General features: G+C 35.9%; 1 protein-coding gene and 1 long non-coding RNA gene across 2 annotated transcripts in view; one reads left to right on the forward strand and one right to left on the reverse strand.

Moving 5' to 3' along the window:
• LOC120308538 overlaps positions 1 to 11555 on the forward strand; it is a 32472-nt gene extending 20917 nt beyond the window's left edge. Inside the window, exon 3 of the long non-coding RNA XR_005556869.1 lies at positions 11425 to 11555. This is a non-coding gene — a long non-coding RNA (uncharacterized LOC120308538). The remainder of the gene's footprint in view (positions 1 to 11424) is intronic.
• Positions 1 to 26056, reverse strand: part of CUNH10orf90 (chromosome unknown C10orf90 homolog) — a 180826-nt gene that overhangs the window by 120139 nt on the left and 34631 nt on the right. The window lies entirely within an intron of this gene.

A 26056-nucleotide genomic window follows, 5' to 3' on the forward strand; every position in this document is an offset into this window, starting at 1 on the left:
GCTATGACCTGTCTGTCTTGGGTGATCCTGCACGGCATAGCTCATAGCCTCATTGAGTTACGCAAGTCTCTTCGCCACGCCAAGGCAGTAATCCATGAAGGGGTCATATATTATAATAGAGGAATTCATGTATATAGCTGCCAGTCATGATTAACTAGAGGTTATATGTATAAACGGTTGGGCTACTGTTCCAGATTTTATCCCTTGCTTCATACATAGAACGCAAGCCAATATAGAATGTTTTTTTCATGATGTTATGTCTGATACAGTTATTAAAATTGGATTCGTATGGTGACCAGGAACAAAATAAAAGCATCCCAAGGAATATAAATATATATGTGGGAAGAAGCCGATATACCAAAATCTGGAAGATGAAAACTCTTCCATCACTACTTCTACCACCCCAAGTATTTTTTGTTAGAAGTAAAACGTATGGAAGGTTCAAGTGGTCCCCCTCAGGTTGATTCTCAATTCTAAAAGTGACAGAAACTCCAGTACTTTCTCAATCCTGGCAGCCAGCCAACTGATAAAGAGTTCACAGTGAGGCAAGCAATCTCTATCCTTCTCTCCCACCCTCTTTCTCCCTCTCTCAGTCTATTTGCCTATCTGTCTATGGGGGGGGGGAATATACCCTTTATGGGGGGAAGATGGCAGGAAATGTGACAGTGAAGAAGAGGAGTAGCTGAAATGTCAGGACAATGAGAAGAAGACAGGCAACAAAACAAAGCTGGAAGTAAAGAAATAACGGTCAGCCCAAGAATGGAAATTTGTGTCATCCAGCAGATACAACAGAAATGTCTAAGACACAGCAAAAAAGAGCTGTGGAAAAGAGCTGTTAGGGTAAAAGGTTGTGTGAGAATAAAGATCTGAAAGTCAATAGGATATCTGAAGTGAATACAGCAGGCCTAACAACAGAACCTGTCACCGGTTTGGTCAAAGTAATAGCTTAACTGAATGGCAGTTGCATCTTCTTTCTATTTCAAAGAGAAATCTGAATAAGCAAGGATTGTTTGTAATTCAAAGCAGAAAACTGATCAATAGGAATAAGCCTAAAGATTGGGCAATAAAATAATTTATGACATAGGGAATATAATAGCTTTAGGATTTTATCATAATAAAACTAAAGCTTTGCTTCCATAACTATTAAGGGGAAAATAAACACATTCCTCATCAGTCTGCTATTGTCCGTATTATCCAAAAATGAGCCTCTGACTTATTTATTGTTAGCCTCTGTCTCTTACAGATTTAAAACAGATTACATTAGGATATAATCCAACAAGTTATTTTGCAAAAATTTTGTTATATGTTATTACCATGCAAAATGTCAATGAAATTCTGAGCTGTGCTGTCAAAATAAGGAGATGTCTTATTAAAAAGGATGTTCCCATCCTTTTTGATATAGAATGAAGGCATTCTATTGTCTAAAACAAATTCAGTGTGGATCTGGCCATCTGTTATCACTTCCAATTCAAAAATTTGCTGTAACTCTCAATAAATGCTTTGTATGCAGCAGGTTTTAAATTAAATCCTCAACGTATCTATTTTGGACTAGAGAAAACTTCGTCTGAAAACTTGAACTGAAACTGGCTTAGCTGACCCTATTTGGTTAGATGAACATAGTGTGACTCTAGATTTTGTAGTTTGCTATGTAAACATGCAGTTTTGCAATTTGGGGTGGTTGGTTAAAGCATCAGGCAAGAAACCGGAGACTGTGGGTTCTAATCCTGCTTTAGGCACAAAGCCAGCTGAGTGATCTTGGCCAAACACTGTTTTTCCTAGGAAGAAGCCAATGGCAAACCACTTTTGAAAATCATTGCCAAGAAAACTGCAAGAACTTTATCTAGGCAGTATCTGAGAATCAGGCACAACTGAATGGAAGAAATTTTTTTAAGAAGAGACTGGACAGCCATTTGTCTGAAATGGTGTAGGGTTTCCTGCCTGAGCAGGGGGTTGGACTTCATGACATACAAGGTTCCTTCCATCATCATCATATAAGTTTTACAATACTATTTAAATACAAAATATTCATTTATTCTTCTCCCTAGTCATTATGCCAGCAAAAGCAGGTTCCTTTATCTTGTTGCTGAAATGTATTATAAATAAAGTAGCTAGGAGTGAAGGCAAAAAGGATAATATAATTTAGTGCAAATTACACTTTTATTTCAGCGATACCACCAATACATGAGTGTTAAATTAGAGTATTTATTTCCATTTTGTGCAAATTACACTTTTATTTCAGTCATGTCACCACTACCTAAGTGTTAAATTAGGATATTTATTTCCACTTATGATGTATGTGGTTCAACAAATGAGACAAAAATATGGCCCAAGGTGCCTGTTTCCTTCCATTTGACAGTTTCTGTCTTTAGTATTATTAATGAGGTGTTCACTGTGATTTAATTCAATGACCTCCATAAACTATTTTGTTATTTACATATCATGTTTCAGAGTCACAAACTTTATATACATACACGCATGCATGCATACATACATATATACATATATACATTTATCCCATTAAGTTTTTGGAATTGTTCTAAGGCCGTTAAAAGATAACTAGTTTCTCGGTCTGGTGTTACATTTTCCAATACTGTTATTTCAGTATTCAGTAGAAGTTGAATTGCTGCTGTAGGACAGGATCCGCTACACTAGCTAAGGTTCATCAGTGACCAAAACAAAATATTTTGATTTTGACACTCTACTAGCTTTTCTCAATCCATAATTCCCAGCATGTACAAACAAACCTCTTTGGAAAATCCCAGTCTGAAGAAGGCTGTAATATATTTTGTAAACTAAAAAAAATTTTTTTTTCAAATGTGCACATTAACAAAACTAACTGTCCCAAAGTCTTGAAAGCTATGAGTTTCACTATGATGATGATATTTTGATAGTTTTCTCATATTGTTAAAAAAAACAATTTGCTTTTGATGGCCAGGGCATCCCCTACTTACTGAAATAACAGGTAAGACAAATAATTCAGTTCCTGAAACATGTGTCATTGATCTAGATTGGCACAATTTAATGCTAAGAAATATCTATTTGTTTCTGGATTCCTCCTGGATATTTACTTTAAACAGAGATGCATATCTAGCCAGTTACAAAGAGACTGGTCAAATTATCTGCCTTTTATATCTCCAATATAATTGATACATTATGCAGGACAGAAAACACAATTGCATAAGAGACTCTGCAGTGCAGTTTACTAGGAAAACTTTGTGTGATTAGCAGATGTCACATAATTATAGAATTTAACAAATTTTGTGCCAGTCCTAAAACATAAGGAATATTTGTGTCAATCTGCAATCTTGCCAAATCTCATAAAAAGGATATAACTGAAAAAGAGAAATAGAGTAGAAAACAAGAGAAGATAACAGTCTCCATACAGAATTCCAAATAAAATTTACAGTTTAGTATAGTTGAACCAATTATTTAGCAGTAACTAAGTTCTTATGACCGCCTCATAACAACTGTACCCAATGCAGTTTTCCTGAGAGGACTGCTAAACTGGTTTGCCAGTGGCTTCTTCCAGTCTACTTTTTCAGTTTCTTAATATAATCCACAGTTGTAGAGTACATAGGAAGTCCTCCATCCAAATATTAACTACAGCAGTGTTTCTCAGCCTTGGCAACTTTAAAATATGTGGGCTTCAACTCCCAGAATTCCCTAATCAGCCTGAACTAGAGGCAACCCAGCTTAGCTTCTGGGATAAGCCAAAGTTAGAGCAGTGCTACCACCTAATGAAAGAATGTTTTAGTACCTTTTTGGATAAGATTCTAAAGTTCAGTTCACGTTCAATGTTGTTTACAGAGAACAATCTCTGGGAAACAATATTTGGACTTTCTCTTCTGATGGTATTAGACAGTCTGTCAATGCTGCTAACATTGGATGTTCTTGCTTTGACAAAATATGCAGAACTGTCTGGTATTTTTAGAGACTTAGGATTAACTTAGATGATGCTGGGAGGGGAGGAGAAAGAATGTGTGTAGGGAGTAATTAAGATAAGGAATACAGGGCTACAGAACGGGGCAGATTGGAAAATGTGATTTATGACTGCAAAATAGAGGAGGGGAATAGGCTGGAATGTTATGTGCAGGGGAGGGGAATTCAGATCTTGACATCCATCCATGCTGTGCCGATACTTTGTTGCACAAATAAAGACTTTTTAGGATAAACAATGCCAGAAAGTTCTTTGAAGAGTTTCATTAGTCGGAATCATGACACAGTCAATGTTCCTTTTTCTTATCACTGTGCAAGGAAACCAAAGCCAGCCTTTATGAAGAGAATGGTTATTGCTTTTCACAGTCTAAACAATTATTTATTTCCGATGTTCTAGGTGCAAATCAGAAAATTATCAAGCAATTATATCCACCTTTCCCATGACCCATGGTTGAATAATATATAGGTATTGACTACTTTTTAACCTGTTAAAAGTATTACATAAAAAGGTTTGCATGGAAAAGTCTTTTTTACAAAACAAAGATGAGTCCTATCTATTCAGACCATTCATCATGGGTTCAATTTACTAGACAGTTTAGGTAAAATGCCAAAATGTAGAGATTATTCATAAGTAGGGAAAAGCAAAAACAAAAAACACGCTAATGGATGTTGTTTAAGATCAGAGTAAACAGTGAGTGGGTCACCCTATTTTCTGTTTTTTCCTTTTTCAATCTTGAAGTCCACTGATTATTTTTATTAAAAAAATATAGTTTGACTATAGAAAAGTCTTAGAAATTAGGCCAAAAAGTAGTCCTTTGTGACTACAGGACTGCTTTAAAGACTAACATTGGATTTTAGCTTTTAGATGTGTAAGGACAAACAGGAAAGGGAAAAATGAAGGAAATGGATAGGCCTATGCCAAATGATGAAGTAAGTTTGGGTTTCAAATGCTGTTGGTTATGGATTCCTTGCTAGTAACAACTTATAAAACACAGCAAGAGCTCTATAACCTTTGCCACTGGATAAGTGATCAAAGTAGCACGTTGGCTTTATAAATAAATTTTCACATTTTGAAAATCATTCTCTCAACTCTTCAGCTTATAAGTTTTATCTTTAATTTTTCATATGCATTGGTGGGGGAAAATCAGTTTTATCTATCAGTTTTACCTGGATCTGAAACCACTGAAAACCAAACGATCAAGCATCCATTGAGCATAATCAATAAGTTTCAATCAACACTTTCTGATAGCCCAAATTAATTTCAAGTTGTCTTTTTCTGTGCCTAATGCAAAAATAGTAGCCAGCATGCGTCAATCACACACTGTGCAAAAATATTTTATATGGAGGTTTCCTCATTTTTTTAAAAAAAATGGATTAATCTTCTCAGATTCAGACAAGTATTTGGCAGCTGGAAAGTTTCATGTTATAATCTATGTAACCTATCACCTTCTGACATCATGTCTGTGTGGAGTGCAACTTACAGGTTAGATAATATTTTTGATAGAGAAAAGAAGCTGCATTATTAAGTATGCTTACTTACTTTTATTTTCATTTTGACTGCAGACCTATGTCTTGACATTCTTACATTATATTCCTAGAATTCTGAAAGAACTGTGGGCAAATCTCTTGTTGGCATTAGGTGCCTTGGCTATTTGACCTCTGAAACCACCAACTGGTAGTTGGAGGGAAAAAAAGGGAAGTAAGAGAGATTACAAAGGCCCAGCGGTTGCCACGAATGTTGCTAGGTACAGAACAGATTTCTTTGGAGTTTAGATAGCTGGAAGGCCTGTTGTAAATTAAAACGAAAAACAAAAAAACTAAGAAATAGGCCAATTAGCCTGAGTGATAGGATTTTGTGCTGAGATGTAGAAAAGCAAAACAGCAGTTTAGAGGATAATACATGCTTGTGATTACCACTGCTACAGTAGTTAATTTGAATTTCAAGTCATTTTCCTTTCATAACAGTATGTTACTCTGAAACACATGTACACATATGCCTGCTTCATATAGTAGTGCACAAATAGTGTACAGAATAGCAGAAAGACAAACTCCTACTTACTGATGTGCACATGATCAAAACATTTCTCTCCATGTTTTCAGTGGGATCCCATACTTAATCAAACAGACTTTTATTCTATCTTTAAGGCTACATATCTTTTTGGATGGTTTGTAATACTGAGTATATATTTTTCACATATTTATAACTCATCCTGTTGTCTGAAAGGTGCTTTTTCAAGAGACAACTGGACTTCCTTTGTTTTTCCTTAAAGATGTTTAGCTTCTCATCCCAAAAGCTTCTTTGGTTCTGCCTGAGATGGATAGAACCGAAGAAGCTTCTTGGATGAGAAGCAAAACTTCTTCAAGAAAAAACAAGAAAGCACAGTTGCCTCTTGAAAAAGCACCTTTGGAACAACCTTGACCTGGGTGACTGAGAATCTCCATAGACAACTAATCACGTTATTATCAGAGAGTCTAACTGAAAATTGCAACAATGATGAAAAAGTAATTTTGTGATCAATGCCTGCATTCATGACTCTCAGAATTTTACAGAATAACAGAGTTGGAAGGGACATTGGAGGTCTTCTAGTCCAACCCTATACCATTTTATTGAAAAATTTTTTTAAAGTTTTTACAAAAAACAGAAAACAACGATACAACAAAAAAAACAGGATTAAACAAAACAAAACAAACCTCCCCCAACCCTCCCCAAACCACCCACACCCTCCCCCCCCCCCGGAGCTTCCCAGAGCAGAATATAGGCTTAATTTAAAAAGTTAAAAAAATTATATAAAAAGAAAAAAAAGAAAAAAGAAAGATTAACAATAGAATATATATATATATAAAAATAAAAATTATAAAAAAGCTAAATAATATTTTTTATATCCAATTTAAATTGTATAAACTTTATCCATTTGTCCCAAATAGCAAAAAATTTCTCTTGCGATTGTTCTTTTAAGAAAGCCGAAATCTTTGCCATTTCCGCCAAATAAGATACTTTAAAAAACCACTCCTGCAAGGTAGGCAAAGATTCCTTCTTCCAGTATTGTCCTACTAACAACCTTGCGGCTGTGATCAGATTCAACATCAATATAACCTCCTTTGCATCGCAATCAGTAACTATACCTAACAAAAATAATTGTGGAGTAAATTTTACCCTCTTTCTAAAGATTCTCTGAATATTCCACCATATCTTAATCCAAAAAGCTTTTATATTTTTACACGACCACCAAATATGATAATAGGTGGCATCCAAACAACCACATCTCCAACATTTGGGCTGTAGGTCAGGATACATGAGAGACATTTTTTGTGGATCAAGGTGCCATCTATAAAACATTTTATAAAAATTCTCCCTTAAATTCTGGGCTTGTGTAAATTTAACATTCCTCACCCAGATAATTTCCCAGATATCCAGTGGAACTGGTTCTCCAAAATTCTGCACCCATTTAATCATACAATCTTTAATTAATTCTGATTCTGAATCCAGTTCCACTAGAACCCCATAAATTCTCTTAATATGGGTTTGTCTTTGATCCTTTACTTGCTTGAAAAGATTTTCATCTTCTCTAAGAAAACCCACCTTACGATCCAACTTCCATCTATCTGTTAATTGTCTATATTGAAACCAAGAATAAGTAATATTTTCATATACTAACTCTTCCAATAAATTTAACTGCCAGTTATGTCCATCCCATCTAAGTAATTGTGTATAAGACACCGTATCCATTTTAACACCTCTCCTTATGCCCTCTATCGCGTGCCAAGGTATAGCCCATAGTGGTATTTTAAAATCACTTTTATAATATTTTCTCCAAACCCTAAGTAAAGAAGTTCTTATAATATGAGATTTAAAAACCCAATCCACTTTCTTATTAAATATTAAATAGGCATGCCAACCGAAAAGTAAATCCCATCCCTCCAGATGGAGTATCTCCAAATTTGTTAAATTTACCCAATCACTAATTAATGTTAAAGCCACCGCATCATGGTATAATTTCAAATTCGGTACCTTGAGTCCACCTCTCTCACGGGAATCTTGCATGATTTTAAACTTTACCCTTGGTTTTTTCCCTGCCCAAATAAATTTATTAATACCTTTCTGCCATTCGTTTAAATTAATCTCATTCTTCAAAATCGGTAACATTTGAAACAAAAAGAGAAACTTGGGTAGGACATTCATTTTAATCACTGCAATTCTTCCCATGAGAGATAGCTGCAACTTCTCCCAATTCCTCAAGTCTTTCTGTATCCTAACCCACAACTTTTCATAATTATTCTTAAACAGTTTTGCATTAGAAACAGATAAAATAACCCCCAGGTATTTTACCTTATTAACAATTTCAAAACCAGTCAGATTAGCCAAAATTTGTTTATCCCGAGTAGTCATATTTTTAGGTAATATCTTAGTCTTATTAACATTGATCTTGAAACCCGAAACCAGTCCATATTGATGAATCAGCTGCAATAACATTACTACAGAATAAATAGGTTGAGACAAAGTAACCACCAAATCATCTGCAAAAGCTCTCAACTTATATTCTTTTTTGTTAACTTCTATTCCTTTTATTTCCTGCGACCCTCGAATCTTGATCAACAAAATTTCCAATGTTAAAACAAACAATAACGGCGACAATGGACATCCCTGTCTAGTACCTTTCTCTATTGTAAAAACCTCTGACAATCCCCCATTAACAATAAATTGTGCCGTTTGTTTTTGATATGTTGCAGTAAAAGCTTGTAATATTTTTTCACCAAAATTCATCTCTTCAATTACTCATAACATAAAATACCAATTCAGTTGATCAAAAGCTTTTTCAGCATCTAAAAATATCAACCCTGCAGGAATTTGGTTATTCTTGTCCAAATATTCTAGTAAGTTAATAATTTGTCTGGTATTATTTTTCATATATCTACCAGTTATAAAACCAGTTTGGTCCCTTTGTATGAGGTGGTGCACAACCCTCATGAGCCTATTAGCTAAAATTTTTGCAAAAATCTTATAATCAACATTTAAGAGAGATATAGGTCTGTAATTCTTTGGTAAAGTAAGGTCTTGATCCTCTTTTGGAATCAAGGATATAAAAGCACTGCGCCATGACGGAGGGATCTCTAAACCCTGTAAAATACTATTAAAAAGGTCAGCTAATGGTTGTATCATCTCTTCCATTAAAGTTTTATAATAAACAGATGTCAAGCCATCCGTACCCGGTGCTTTCCCTAATTTCAATTGTTTAATTACTATCGCAATTTCCTCATTAGTAATTAAACCATTAATTTCATGTTTCTGATCTTCTGTCAATTTAGGGAAATTAGCCTCACTTAAATATTTGTTTATATCTAAAGTTTGTACATTAGTAGATTTATATAGTTTTTGATAGTAATCTAAAAAAGATTTCTTAATCAATTCCTTCTGGTACACTAATTTACCCTTATAATTTATTTTATCTATTATTCTCTGTCTCTGTTTCTTTCTTAATTGGTAAGCCAACCATCTCCCTGGTTTATTGGCATTGCAAAATGTATTTTGTTTCATAAACAATAAGTTAGTTGCAGATTGATCCGCCATCAACATATTAAATTGTGTTCTTAGCAACTTTATAGATTCTTTAATCTTTTCATCTAAAGGAGTTAAAATCAAAGCCTTTTCTTTTAATTTAATCTCATCTTCCAATTCTTTACGTTTCTGAATCTGCTTTTGTCTATGAAAATTATTCATTTTTATCAAGATCCCACGCATAAATGCTTTACCTGCATCCCATACCATTGACATTGGTGTCCCCTTATACATATTCAAAGCAAAATAGTCCTTTAAACACTCCTTTAACTTTTGAACATTCTTTTCTTGTCTAAATAAATTTTCATTCACCCTCCAGGATCTTCTCTCCTCTTTTTCTTGAATCAGCTCCATCCAGACTGGACTATGATCCGTCAACGACCTAGGAAAAATCTTTACATTCTTTACCTTATTATATAAATCCGTTGTAATAAAAAAAAAATCAATCCTTGAAAAGGATTGATGTCTGTCTGAAAAAAAGGTGAAGTCTCTCTCCTCTTGATTACGTTCCCGCCAATAGTCTCTCAATTCCCAGTCTTCTTTCATATCAAAAAAGGCTTTAGGTAATTTAGCCTGTTTAAAAAAAGGAGAAGAACCTTTCTTGTCCCTTTGTGTGTCTAAGACACCATTCCAATCTCCCATTAATATCACGGATCTATAATCCAGCGAGATTATTTTCTGATGTAACAGTCTATAAAATTGTTCCTGTTGTTGATTTGGTGCGTAAAGTCCCACTATGAGTATTTTCTTACTATATAAGCCAAGTTCAATCATTACATATCTTCCTTGGGGGTCTGATTCTACCAGACAAACTGGTAAGTTTTGCTTAACATAAATAACCACTCCCCCTTTCTTCCCAGGAGCAGGAGATACAAAATGAGATCCCAGACGGGCATTAGCTAAATATTTTTGATCTTTAAGTAGGATATGAGTTTCCTCCAAGCAAATAACATCGTTGTTATGTTGTTTTAAGTAGTGAAAGATTTTCTTTCTTTTCTGAGGAGAATTAAGACGGTTAACATTCCAGGTCAGAAACTTTGCCATCTCCCTTAACCAGGAGCCTGGAGAAGACTGCCTGAAGATCTGCCATTGCTGTATGTGTTGCAGAACTCTTGGGTCTTGCTCCTCCCACTGGCAATGAGGCACTTTCCAAAGAAGATTCTTTAGTTTCTTTCTTTTGTTGCTCCTTTTCCTTACGTCTATGTGCTGCACGGGTCATCCTCTGCTCTTTAACCTCTGTTTGACGTTGCCATTCCAGTTGTAACTTCCCGGCAGAGATCAGACCTAATGCTTCAGATTGCTGTTCCAGCTCTTTACCACTCAAAGGTTTCTGAGCAGATGACCCTGAGCCTGCACCCAGGACCGTATTATAAAACTCTTTAGCTTTGCTAAAACCTATACCATTTTAGACAAATGGCTGTCCAATCTGTTTTCCATTACAATCATTACAAACCTGTTCTTTTCTTTTCTTTTTTGTTCCGTACTCTCTGTGGGGCAGATAGATTGTCTGAACAATCTCTCTCTTCCTGAGATGCTCACTCCTAAATCTGGTAACTGCAAGTTAACAAGGTTCACTCTGTGACCTTAATTAGTTGTTGACAACCCATGGGCTCTTGCTGCTGCTGCCTGACATTGACAAGAATATAATCAGTTTTATATTAAAGGCTTTTACAGAATAACAGAATAACAGAGTTGGAAGAGACCATGGAGGTCTTCTAGTCCAACCCCCCGCTCAAGCAGAAGACCCTATACCATTTCAGACAAATGGTTGTTGAATCTCTTCTTAAACCCCTCCAGTGATAGAGCACCCACAGATTCTGGAGGCAAGTCATTCCACTGATTAATTGTTCTTACTATTAGGAAATTTCTCCTTAGTTCTATGTTGGTTCTCTCCTTGATTAGTTTTAATTCATCACTTCTTTTTCTACCTTCAGGTGCTTTGGAGCAGGTGTCCACAACCCCGGTCTGGCACCAGTCCACAGCTCTCCAGGAACCGGTCCACACAAGCAAGCAAAGCCCCAGCCACACATGCATAGGATACAAGCAGCACATGAACCCATGCCCCCCCAAGTCCATGGAAAAACCATTCTGGTACACAAAAGAAACAAACAATAAACAAATAAAATTATTATTCAATATTAAAAATAGAACTACTCTGTATATACAATGTTAAAGGGCAACCAAATAAGATAATTAAACAAGCAAAAGTGGGCTCCAGTCAGTTGGACCCAAAAACTTGGGGGGAAAAGCAGGTCTTAAAAGCCAGAGTTGCACCTGTCACATATTGGAGTGGGCAGATCATTCCAGAGCACAGGGTTAGTCACTTAAAAAACACACATTCTAGGGCCAATAAGGAAGGGACAGGAGCATGCCTTCCATATGGGAATGTATAGGGCAAGCAGATATTCTTGGAAAGATGTAGTACTCTAACCAACCCAATTCTATACCATGTAGAGGTTTAAAGGTGCTAACCAATACCTTTATTTGTATCCAGAAGCTTAATGAGAGTCAGGGAAGCTCACAGAGTAGCAGTATCACATGGATATAATAAGTTGTGTTCATAACTGCTCACACTACTCCATTCTAGACCAACTGAAGTTCATGGATAACCTTCAAGAGTAGTCCCATGTAGATCACATTGCAAGGTGATCTATGGTGAAAAGATGACTACGTCACGAGTGACAATAGTACAACTTTCCAGCCCAGGAATGGGGGCAACTGGAGCAGTTATGGCCATAAATGTGACCTGCTTTTTTGAGCAGGAGCTGTAACTCTGGATAGGACCCCAGACTGCATACTGAATAGGCCAGCACCACTCCTTCACAATGAAAGATGGACACATTAGAGTTTTCAGGCCCAGGGGACCCAGAATCCGTAGGCATTCAAACTTATTCCTCCCCATCTAGACCTTTATGGCCTCCAAAACCCTGAGAGCTTCATCTGGACAACTGAGGGCAACTCATATCATCAGCATATTAATGATACTTTACGCTATGCTACAGATTATTTCATCTAGCAACTTCATATAGACCAGGGGTAGGTTTGGAAGTATAGATCTCCTGCCCTATCTTTTTACACCTTGATCAATTTAGGGCAGATCCTTCCTAAAAAAAATTCTTGAACCATTAAGCAGCTGCGGGTTCCTCTCCCTTTTTATCTTAGAGTTATCTTTTTCTTGTCCTTCAAGGACATTCCTAGATATCATTATAGTTATAGACAAATGCAGTGAAGCTCTCTTAATACTCTACCTGAATCCCAGTTTCCTCTGGTTGTTAAGGCACCAGACTAGAAACCAGGGGATTATGAGTTCTAGTCTCACTTTAGGCATGAAAGCCAGCTTGCTGACTTTGGGCCAGTCATTCTCTCTAAGCCAGCCCACCTCACAGGGCTATTGTAGAGAAAATAGGAACATACAGGTTTGTACTTACAGCTCTGAGAACCCTGTCCACTGTTTCAGGACGGATAGGCTTGAACTCATTGTAGATAGTACCATAAGACTATGTTTCAATCACATTAATAGATTGCAACTGGAGTCCAAATCTGAACAAATCCAAGCAATTTGATTCACCAGGTACCAAGAATTGTCCTCACAGTGTCCCTTTAGATGATCCAGTGATTCCTCCTGACTTAGAAAAGATGGGATCATTTTGAATAGATCTACTTCCCTTTAGGTCTTGAACCTTAATATACATAATAAAGACTTGGATTTTCACTGAAGCAGGAGTCTCATTCTGAAAGGATTGTAAATTTTTGTTAAGTTACAGAAAGGAAGTAAAACAAAGCAGAAGGTTACCATTTCATGCATTCCAATGTTATTTGGATGCCAGTGAGAATTTCTATGAGGAAAACTGGATGGTAGAAAATTTACAAAATAGTATCTCTCTAGGAGTGGGTGACCTGCAATAGGAATTGTGAGGGAAGGGCTTATAGATACCCACTCGTAGGAGTGAGAAGGCCAACATGTATTAGCATTGCCACATTAAGCCTTTTATTGTTCAACTATTTATCTCTTTATTTCACCTAATTTTTAGTTAGATTTTAGGATGTTAATGAGCAGTTGATATGTGGAAAAAGCTGTAACAATTTAAGTAGTTTCTAATGTTTTTCCATACATAATTCCCATACTGGAAATTGTTTCTTAAACTGTAAATGAATTAGGCTTATTTTATGTGCATCAGGGTGAGATAAGCTTTTCTCCATGCTCCAGCTATGGCTACTGTGAGTTGTTTTTCAAATCATTTTATAATACCCTTCAATACCTTGCTGCTTTCAAAAGGTGAGACTCCTACTGTCATGCTGCTGTTACCATCTGATTGGGATGGGCATCTGGAAACCAAGATACTGTGCTAGTTTGGGAAGTTATCACATTCCTTCACCAAGGATGCTTCTCCCCAAACTGGCAGTATAGAAGACATCTGGTAAACCAAATGTGAGCAAAAACAGGACCAGGTTGTGGAAGATCTAGAAGAGCCAGAATGTCAGCTTAATTTGGAAATCCCATTCTCTTCTGACATGGATGCCTTGGGGATTTCAAAATCCCAGTTAATCTGGATTTTTGGGAATGCCTTGTAGGTCTATGGAAGATTAGAATGAGTTTGGCTTGAACATTAGCTAGAAAGTTGTCAATTTCACCCTTGACTGTGTACTTGTCATCCCCTTACATACGGTTTTTAAGCACTACTTTTATATGATCACTCATTTAAATATCCTTTTGATTTCTGAACAAGTGATTACTGTTTAAACATAGATTCACGTCACCTTTCAACCAGTTATTTAATTAAGTGCTTCCTTTTGGTGTACTGTTTCAGTTAGAATTGGCACATCAGACAGTTTGAAGAGAGCAATCATAAATGCAAAGATGTGTTTATTCAGATGTGTCATTTCTAAGTTGAAGTTGTTATAAGTTATATGTCAAAAATGAGTGAAAATTAATTATTTTGCTACATTCTCTAACGCTCAGAAAAAAGGTACGAAGCAGTGAAATCTTATCTCTGTAATCAGTTCTCTTTCCAATCCCCAAACCAATAACAGTTTAATTATAATTTATATTGAGAATTAATTCATTATGATGCTTATATTCACACTTAGATTTGGTTAACATGGTGTACAAAGCCATCACATGCCTTGCTTTTTTCTGATTTAGTGTGATGCCCAAATCCCAAAAAATATTTCTGTATCATTCCAGTTTTAGCATACATATGTGCTGCCAAAGCGAGCACAACACAAACCAAGGTTGATATAATTGTGGTTTAGAATAATATATGAGCCTAGCAATGCTCTTCTCTTTCTCTCTCTCTCTCTCTCTCATACATAATTTAACAGACAATCCTCAACTCTTGGGGAAAAAACGCTTAAAATCAGCACTCTGCTTAAGGAAAATCAACATGCAGTCATTCTTTCTTTTATACTATGCTTTTTAATATAAGACCATGTAAATATTAGTTTTTAATATACTTTTTAAATAATGTATTTGCATATGTACATAGAAAAAACACAGAGACTTGTAATTTTAGCTTTAACAAAGAGAACAAGTAGATATTCTTTCCAGCATTCATATGTAGATGGCATAAATCACTGCCTGTTACTTTTGTACTGTTCATGCCAGTGCATGACGTATAAAGGTATTGTGACATTTTGTATAGGTTATCAACAGTCTTTTTCTTTTGAACTGGTTAACTGTTATGTTGCTTTGCTTTATACATCTAAAGTTCATATAAATGCTTTTTATATTTTAAACAGTTGTTGAATCAAATAAGTATACAGTCTATCTTCTAAATTTTGAAGCAGGAAGGTATGCAATAGTATAGCTCCTTTTCAAATTACTGGGTCTTTCTCTACTTCTCTTTAAGTACTATCCAATTGTTCTTAGGTTAGCAGAAATTTATCTATCTATCTATATATTATTTTAAAAAATTAAAAAGTTTGCATCTATTGTTTCTATTTTTACTTGCTGTTGACTGGTGATATTCTGACTTCACATGGGCAAGGTGTGTTGGAGCAACTGATAAGTGAAATCTTGCTTTCCTGTATTTTATATCTTTTCTGGCATTGATGCAAAGTAGGGTTGGGAGATTGTGACAGGTAGCTGATCCTCTTTCTTCCTTACCACACAGACCAAACAAGAGAATTTAGTTATCGAAAGTGAGAGAGATGGCAGTCAAGCAGAACTGGTATTCTGAAAACAGCAGGAATTACAATGTTTTGTGAGGGTCACCTCTCCTGCTTTATCAACCAGTTGCTGATCAACCATCCAGATGATTATTGTGACACCACAAAACCCAGGCTCAAAATAAGCCTGCCAAACAACTAACTCCCCTCAACTGTAGATCACTATTCAGAGACTGTGTTGTAAGTACAGGATTAGCTTTTCTTCTGAGGAAGCATTAAAATCAGTAGCCAACAGTTGTTTGACAATTGTGTAATAGAGCAGAAATGTCCACTCTCCATTTTATTGCATAGCTTCTCCATATTGCAGATTGCAAAAAAAAATGCCAGTTAAAGATATAGGCAACAATTGGAAGGAAGAGGAGAAAGAGGAGGATGGGAGGAGGAGGAGGAGGAGGAGGAGGAGGAGGAGGAGGAGGAGGAGGAAGAGAGTAAAAGAAATGACAGAAGAGTATCTAGAGCAGACATGTCAAACGACATCATGTGAAGTCGCACAACGTATCGGGACGGTTTTGCCATTGCCGGCAATGGCCGTGGATTCTGGATGACGCGTCCAGCCCGCGGGCCAGCAGTTTGACACCCCTATCTAGAGATACAGCCATGAGGCATACCCAGCACCAAAGAGTACATGATCCTGAAGTGATCAATAATTACAAGATTATCTATGAATATGCCATAAGTTGTTGGAGCTATTTTAAAACAGAACTAAGGAATACTTGTTTCACTTAAGGATGAATACTACAGCAGAGGGACATGAAACAATAAACCAGTTGCCAGAGAAAAGAAGGACTAGGGGTGATATGATAGCAGTATTCCAGTATTTGAGGGGCTGCCACAAAGAAGAGGGGGTCAGCCAGAAGGCAAAAAAAGAAACAATGGATGGTAACTAATCAAGGAGAGAAGCAACCTGAAACTAAGGAGAAATTTTCTAACAGGACAATTAACCAGTAGAACAGCTTGCCTTCAGAAGTTGTAGGTGCTTCCTCACTGGAGATTTTTAAGAAAAGGTTGAACAGCCACCTATCTCAAATGGTATCTCAAAGGGCAAAGAAGAGCAACTAAGATGATTAAAGGCCTGGAGACTAAAACATATGAAGAACAGTTGCAGGATTTGGTTTTGGATAGTCTAGAGAAAAGAAAGACTAGGGGTGACATGATAGCAGTATTCCAGTATTTGAGAGGTTGCCACAAAGAGGAGGGGGTCAACTTATTTACCAAAGCACCTGTAGGCAGGACAAGAAACAATAAACGGAAAATAATCAAGGAGAGAAGCAACGTGGAACTAAGGAGAAACTTCCTAACAGTGAGGATAATTAACCAGTGGAACAGCTTGCTGTCAGAAGTTGTAGGTGCTTCATCACTGGAGGTTTTTAAGAAGAGACTGGACAGTCACTTGTCTGAAATGGTATAGGTCTCCTGCTTCAGCAGGAGGTTGGCCTAGTAGACCTCCAAGTCCTTTCCTATTCTATTCTATTCTGATTCTGATTGATTAGATCAGGGGTGTCAAACTCGCAACATCACGTGACCTGTCGCGATGTATCGTGACTTTTTTCCCATTGCCGGCAATGGGGTGGGCGCGGTTTCGGCATGACGCATCCGGCCCATGGGCCAGTAGTTTTTGTTTTTTTAAATTGAAAAGTTTTATATAAGTTTTTAACAATATCCCCCCCTAGAATAACCCCCTCCCTCCTTCCCCCCCTCACTTCCCAGAGCTGGTTACAGGGTTACAAATAAACAAGCAAATTCTAAATAAACTTATCCAACTATACAAATAACAAAATCAATAATGTGCTTTAACTCGAATACAAAACAAATTTAAGCAAATTTAAAATAAAAAAACAAAAAATAACAATATAAGCAATTCCAAATTAAAAACTAAAAATTATTCATAATCTAAATAATACTTTTTAATCCCATATCAACTCTAATCATAATTTATCCATTAAATCCCATATTTACTCTACTTGTAATTTATCCATCTTCTCCACGTCGAGGTGTATATTTCTTTTAAACAACCATTCATCCATAATAAACACAAGATTTTCCCTCCAATATAACCCAACCAACAAACTTACATTCAATAAACTTGGCTCTTTGCTTTCCCCCCACCACCCTTAAGTAAATTTATTAATACTCTCCTACTTAAAAAGTTTTAGCAAACCATTCATCTTAATCACTAAAATTCTTACCAACAAAGATCATTAGAATTTAAATTCTTTTATACCTTTACCCATAATATCTCATAATTATTTTTATACACTTTAAATTAAAAAAAATTATAATATATACTCCCAAATATTTAACCTTTTCCACTAAATCAACACCTTCTATTATTCTTACACAAGTCATTCACTATTCCTTTAAAACATACTAAATCAAAGTACCAACTAAACTAACATTTATTGTTCTTTCTCCTTATGTCTACATATTACATGAATCATTCACTATTCCTTTAAAACATCTTCTATCTCAAAAAACTACTACAAAAGTTCATCATTTCCTTTTCTTTATTCCAACATCCGCCTTCTGCTGTTCTTTTTCTTTACGTCTATAGGCTGCACGAGTCATTCTTGGTTTCTTTAAAAAATCTTCTGTCACAAGAGACTGCTGCAGAGGTTCAGCCTTTATGTCTCCTATATCAATCAGCTGCTCTTCCAACTTTTCTTCTATTATCTCAGGTCGTGAAGATGATGGAGAGCCCATATTCAAAACAGAAGTGTAAAAATCTTTCGCCTTTGAAATTGTATTAAGTCTATAATATATCCCTGCAAAATTCACCACTATTCCAGCCGGTATCTCCCATCTGAACCGGACCTGTCATTTTTTGAGCTCGTCAGCCAAAAAAGCAAAATCTTTTCTTTTTCTAAGAATTTTTGAAAGTATTTCTTTTAAAATTATAACATCTTGAGCTGCAATTTGAAATCTCTGCTTATAAAAAGCTTGTAAAATTTCATTATGAAATTATCTCCTAGAAAAATAAATAACCACGTCTCGTGGCAAATTCCTCTGCCTCGCAACCCTTGAATTAATCCTAAAAACTTTTTTTGTCTCTCTCAGTATTTCTTCAGGCTCAGCCCCCAAAGTTATATCTTTTACCACCACTTGTCTCAAATCCTCTTGCATGTTTTCCTTCATTCCCCTTATTCTTAAAGCAAATTCCATGTCTCTATATTGTAACATAGTAATTTCATCTTGTATTATTTCTGCCTTATTTTCTACTTTGTCAATTCGATCTTCCAGTTTTTCAAAATTTTCCACAGCATCAATACGATCATCCAGATGCTCTATATGACCAATGAACTTTTGAAACGCAAACAGCCTCGAGGCACGAAGCTGAAAGCACCAGCCTGAAGATGACGAATGGGACTTCGTCGAAACGTCGCCAAGACACTTCCAATTTTACATGGGAGAAAACCCGAACAACCAAAGACCTACATACAAATACCCGCGAAAACCTCAGAAAACAAATATATATATATATATATATATATCTATATATATATATATATATATATATATATATATATATATATATATATACAAATTTCTTTTTCTGACAAAGAGTTAAAGAATTAAATTGGGAGACTAAGATGAGCTCGAAATGGCTATCTTAATCTCCCAATTTAATTCTTTAATTCTTTGTCAGAAAAAGAAATTTGGATTTAAATGTTTCTCAGTTGCGACTTGAGCCTGCTTAACGCCCCTAGTTGGGGGGGCTGCAAGGCAAAAGAGATTGTAAAAAGTAGAACTGCAGTATAGCAGTTAAAATGCCAAGGTGTAATCAATCAGACCTGTCTGAAAACACTTCCTGTATACACACACACACACACACACACACACACACACACACACACAAACCTCTTATGATGATTTAGTCCAAATCAACATGGAAGAGTGGGAAGTTTTAGAGAACAGGTCAGGATTCAACAGAACAACAACAACAATAACAAAATAAATTATACTGTTATATAGAATTATTGTATTTCTCTAAACTTTTTATATTTGCATGAAGGGCTTGAAATAAAGTTCATTTTCGTGAGATTACCATTTCTGAATTCAATTTCAGCTTTGGCTTATCTGTGAACAAAAAGTTAAATTAAGGTAACCAGCAACTCCTAACTATAGGGATAACCCTTCAAGAGAAGAGCTCCAGAATTCTACTTAATACAAATTATCTCAAAACAAGCAATATCTATATGCCTCCATGCTATCTACCTCATAGAAACTAGAGTCTTTCCCTGGATGAACAGTTCAGGAAGGATGATATTGCCTGGCAAAAGCATCCTAGAGATACTTTCATGCTAAGCCAAATAGGAATTTCTAGATAATAAGCAGCCCACTAATGTAGAAATATATTTATTCTTTTTTATAACCCAACTGTAGATTTAAACCTGAGCTTGTACCCATGCTCCATCAAATTTGTGGTTTAGTCTTTCCTAACTCTTCTTTGGCCACAATTCATAACATGTTGCTTGACTTCATTAAAAACTCTTGAGATATGTTACACTCCTGTCAAAGATGTTGGTAATATTTTGTAAAATAAAGAGGAATATTCCAGGAGTGTAGCATCAAATAGCAGTGCTTGGGATGATTATAAATAAGGAACTGAAAAACTGGTCTTGAGTTCAATGAAAATTGACTGAATATCATTTGCTATTCTACCTCAGACAACAAAATATCAAGGGCTATAGCGAACAGTTGTACAAGAAACACAGATATTTCTTCCTTCTTTCTAAACAATATATTGCTTCTGTTCTGACTCATTATTGCTTTTCAATTATATCCCCTAAGGGGGTATGTAACATTCATAAATTCTTTTAAACATGTATCTGTAGCTTTTTCAATAAAAACCAAATTTTGAACTAAACTGTATTCCATGTTCATATCTGATTAAAAATATAACTGTATTCCATGCTCATATCTGATTAAAAATATAGAATTTACCTTCTGGCAGATAAAAATTATATCTATGCACACACACACACGCGCGCGCGCACACACACACACACACACACAGAGGTGGGGGGAGGGAGAGAGATTCTGAAACAAATAAAATCCATAAGCATATGATATTTTCCTGTCTGGTAATCCCATGTACAATCATGTGAAATCAAAATTAAATTTCTTGATATGTTTTATATAAAGTATTATGCTTTAAGTCTGGCAGTGGAACATTAATTCATAACACGGGATACAAATGTTGTCAAAGCATATCTCTAACACTGTAATTCCACTCAAATTCTGAGAGAAATTCCAAAAAGGGGTCCAGGTAGAAGTTGTATGCAGTTCTCAAATCACAAGTTGTTAGCTCCTACATTAAAAGCATAAGATTCTTTGCCATCTAGTTATGTAATCCTGCATTCCAAATGATATAAGCCATGAATAGCATTTTAATGTGCTGTTGAAAAAGGTTGTGCATTACTTCAAATTCAAATAAAAAAAAGTGCTTCTGAACACAGGTGGGAGTTGGGTCACAGACATAATGCCTCTTTAACGGGGCCACAACTTTTCCTTTTTATATTCTAAACTGTGCAGTGACCTATTTCATATACTGTATATTATCTCAATAATATTATAACAACTCTGTAAAATAAAGCCATTGTGGTGAAGTGGTTAGAATGCAGTATTGCAGGCTAATTCTGCTGACTGCCAGCAGTTCGATTCTGACCAGCTCAAGGTTGACTCAGCCTCCCATCCTTCCGAGTTCAGTAAAATGGGAACCCAAATGTCAGGGGCAATATGCTGACTCTGTAAACCACTTAGAGGGCTGTAAAGTACGTGATGCAGTATATAAGACTAAGTGCTATTGCTATTGCTAAAAATAAATCAGTATCATTGTCTTATAGTAACAAATTGGGACACAAACCTATCTTTATCCACAGAATGGGTCTGTGGCCCAGAAACCCGACAAAGTTGAAGTAGAATTGCTGTGCTTTTCAGATCAACGTAATATGGAATACTAGTGTTTCCTGAGCTCTGTTCTTCCTTAGACAAATGTGCAAGTATTACCATTTTTTTTAAAAAAAGCATTCTCCTATTGTGCATATGCACATCAATGAATTATAAAACACATTTATTTAAGTCTAAAATATTATTCTTATACTGCTACTCACATATAGGCATTAGAAATCCCCTTTTTAGAGAAATATGCTGTTTCTTTGTATCGAGGTCAACTTTATTCTGCTCTAAGGAGCCTCTCTTTATTATGAGAATAATTAAAGTTGGGTTTATGGAGAATTGCTAGGTAGATGACAGAAAGCTTAAAATACAAAGTACAGCATTGCACAGAATAGGTAAGATAGCTTTCCAAATGTTGATTGTCATAAATAAAATATACTGATTCATGTGCTAAATTAATCTAGAAGAATTTGGTGTTATGAGTTTATTTATTGAGATTATTATGAGAAAGACCATCTTCAAAAGGGAAGATTTTTGGGAAATCTCTAGGGAAAAGAAAAACACACTGAGTGATAGCTTGAATTTAGGCAATGGAAGAAAATTAACATAATTAGGAATAGAATAGAATAGAATAGAATAGAATAGAATAGAATAGAATAGAATAGAATGGAATGGAATGGAATGGAATGGAATGGAATGGAATGGAATGGAATGGAACGGAACGGAACGGAACAGAACAGAACAGAATAGAATAGAATTACTTTATTGGTCAAGTGTGATTAAACACACTTAGCCAAAATTAGCCAAAACTGAAGAATACTTGGGATATTTATTCAAGTTTAATGATGGCATTACATGTTTTGAAGAATCTCCTTGCTTTCTATACATTTTGCTAATTATTGATAAGCTTTTTTACATACAGAAAGAGCCCAATGACTATAATAATAGACTAAGCAATGGGCCATTTACACCCTCACTTTAAGGCTCTGTGCACAAAGTCCTTGAACTTCTAGGCCTACTGATTTGTATCTTAAGATGTCATGGCAACATCCTATCTCTGGATAAAAGATCATTCTCTTCTACCTCTATGAAAAGAAATTCCATATGCAGTCATTTAAAAGAGAGTCAGGGAAAGCTCAATGATGCCAGTTTGAAATAAGAAAAGGGAATGAGATTGAAAAAATGGGGAGGAAATTAGAAGCTATTCGCCCTAACATTTATTTCAAACAAGGATATTTAGATACATATTAAATCATATCTGAGAACAAGTCTTGCTAGAGAGAAATCAACATGGATTTTGCAAAAATCAGTCATGATTTTGTTGAGAAAATTTTAGCAGTACTAATAGAAAGGGCAATGAAACTTTATTTCAAATTCCCGAATTGGGAGAAATATAATGCAGGCATCTCTCTCTTTAGCTTGCTGCACCTTACTCCCTTTGTACATTTCTTAAGATTATGCAAACAAGGAAAAGAAATCACAGAAATACCGTATATTCCGGCGTATAAGACGACTTTTGAGAGTGTTGAAACAACTGCTGAACTCGGGGGTCGTCTTATACGCCGAGTCGTTTTTTATGCCGGAAATAAGGTAGTTTCCGGCGTATAAGACGACTTTCTAGGCATGCGACTCGGCGTCGATCGTCTTGCGACTCGGCGTCGATCGTCTTGCGACCCGGCGTCGAACATGGGGGTCGTCTTATATGCTGGGTCGCCCTATACGCCGGAATATACGGTAATGGTGTAGAGACCATCTTGATGAGCTTAAGTGCTCACTGAGCTGAGCTTTAAATACACAAATGTCTTGAGGAGGGTAAGTAGAAATAGTTAAGCAATGTTTGTTTGTGCTCAGTCTTAGCTAAGCATCATCAGAGGGACTTCATTTCTTCAGTGATGGAGAAAAGATCTAGTAATAGATGCATTGGAAGAACAGTGGAAAAGCTGGAAAAGGGAGTTTCAAGGGCAGAGGAAGGAGAAGCCATAGTAGCACAAATAAAATCCAATAAAATGCAACAAAGTGTAACAGAATATAGGATATAAAATGTTGACAATTTATTAATCTTTGGGGTACTTTGAAAGTGCATTCTCCTATTATCAGTTGGAAGGAGCACTGACTAGGTCATGGTGTTTTCTGCTGCTCACAGTATGTTGGGATTAACAGAAATTATTGTTGTAGGCTTCCCAGACTCACTTTCCATGAGATGGCTGGCCACATAAATTTGATTAATAAGTAAACAGATTAATCAATAAATGTCAAATGCAGGAAAATCAGGAAGTCCAGACAGTTTAAAATGAATATAAAATTTATTGCAAGCTCATGCTCTCTACAAGAATCTGAACTACTAATGCTCAAAGGAAATTGGAGGTGGATACATGTTTCCTCGAAAATAAGACCAGGCCTTGTTTTTTTTTTTCCTCCAAAAGAGACACCAGGTCTTATTTTGGGGGGCTGTCTTTTCCACTCACCTTGCGGTGGTTGCATCGACAGCTCTACTTAGCTGGCCCACTTCTTCTGCAGCCAAAAGAAATGCCTCTGCAGCTGAGAAGGAGCTCCAACCTGCATTTTGCCATTAGATTGAATCCATAGTTCGGTTCTCGGCTGAAGAGGCCTTCCGGAAAGGCCTTTGATGGCGAAATGCACGCCGAGGGACGCCACAGAAGTGGGCTGGCAAGTAGAGGCAGGAATCGATTAATGGGAGGCCTGGCTGCAATGATAAATGGGTGTGGAGCATGTGGAACAGCTCCACCCCCACCCCTGCCCTAGCTTGATTTTTAGGCATGTGCCTTGCCCCAAAACTAAGGCTTATTTTGGGGGTAGGGCTTATATTAGGCCTACCTACAAAAATCAAGCTAAGGCTTATTTTCAGGGTAGGTCTTACTTTCGGGAAAATACAATAATAGTCAATGGAATTCAAGGTGGGCTGGACTTAGATTTCTTGTGGGCATGAATGAAATCGAGACTGATGACGCGTTTAATCTCTCCCTCAGGCTTAGCCTGGTCATCTCCTACAATAAATAAGGGATCTGAATTGGGATTTGGTTCCAAACTGCTATTAAAGATTTCGGAAGAGAAAAGGGTGATATGAAAGTGCCTCAAATCTTTCACTTACAATTCTTGAGCAGACGTACCACTCATGAGGTTAGAGAAGAGACCTGCTCTTTAATTAATGTATGTTTAAATACTAAAAAGCAAAGAGTATAAATGAGTGGCCAGTTTTGGCAACTAAAAGTCTGCAAACAGAAAATCTCTGAACATCATTCTTGGAACAAGGTTTTTATTTTGGACAGAAATGAACTGAAGTTAGAAGATAAACCCGGTCTGTTGACATAAGTAAATTAAATAAAAAGGTACAGCCAAGACCGGAAAAATCATTCTAGAGGGACTATGCATTACCCCAGGAAGAAATGAATTTGATATTAAAAGGCCCTGGCAGGTGGTATGTACATACATATGTATAGTTCAAATCATCTTCCCCTCTTCAAATGTGGGTTACTACACAGTTCTACTTAAATCAAGAAGAATTGGCATTAAAATGCCAATATGATTCAACATATGTACATTAGGGCAAAAATTCCTAATTCAAAATATACTGATGTATTTATTGAATAGGAAAGCGATATTTATATTAACTCCACCATACTGCTGCTGTGACAGTAGGGGGAAAAAACCATATTGGGGATTACCGTATTAGAAAAAAATTCAGATACAGACACTAGCATTATAAAGCCCAGATTAACATAGAGAGTTGCTGTTGTAGAAAAGAACAAGGAGAAGGGAACACTATGTGCACTGTGCTGAGCTCCTGAATTAAAGAAGGTATATACACTTATACATAAACAAGCGTACAAACTAAATACATCTTTTACAAAAAATAAGTATGTTTACAGATCTATTACAATAATGTTGAATTACCACTCTGATCACAGCTTTTCAAAAAAGATTATTATATATTAGTTTATTATTTCTAAAAATAATAAAGGCAGGATATAAATAAATAAAACTAAAAAATGTGCAGGAAAAAAGAGTGATCAAAATATTGCAACAAGTCTGTTATTATGGAGTTTCAGTTTTTTAGTTGGAAAAAAGGGGATAAAAAGATGTATAAATTTTTTCCCAGGAGTGGCTAAAGTAAATAAAGCCATTTTTTTCTTCCTTATAATGCAGATTGTAAAGATGATCCACTAAATCTCAATGATGGGAAATTTAGTTTATATGAAAGGAATACTTAACTGGAATCACACATCATGTTAATCCATGATTTCTTAAATCAAAGTTTGTTAAATAATTTTTATGATAAGCTAATATTTGTTTAATTACAGTTTGTTAAAGACCTAACAACTGACTGGAAATTCAAAATATACTATGACATAAATCAAGGTTGTGAATTAGCTTCATTCTGGGTCTAATTCCAGCTTTCCAGGTCACCAAGCAAGCCAAGCAATATTATGCAATACAATTAACAATCTCTTCCTTTTCCAGAGACAAGCAAAATCACACTCTAGA

The sequence above is a fragment of the Crotalus tigris genome, unplaced genomic scaffold (assembly GCF_016545835.1).
Source record: "Crotalus tigris isolate CLP2741 ecotype Arizona unplaced genomic scaffold, ASM1654583v1 scf7180000017536.10889498, whole genome shotgun sequence".
In the NCBI taxonomy this organism is placed as follows: domain Eukaryota; kingdom Metazoa; phylum Chordata; class Lepidosauria; order Squamata; family Viperidae; genus Crotalus; species Crotalus tigris.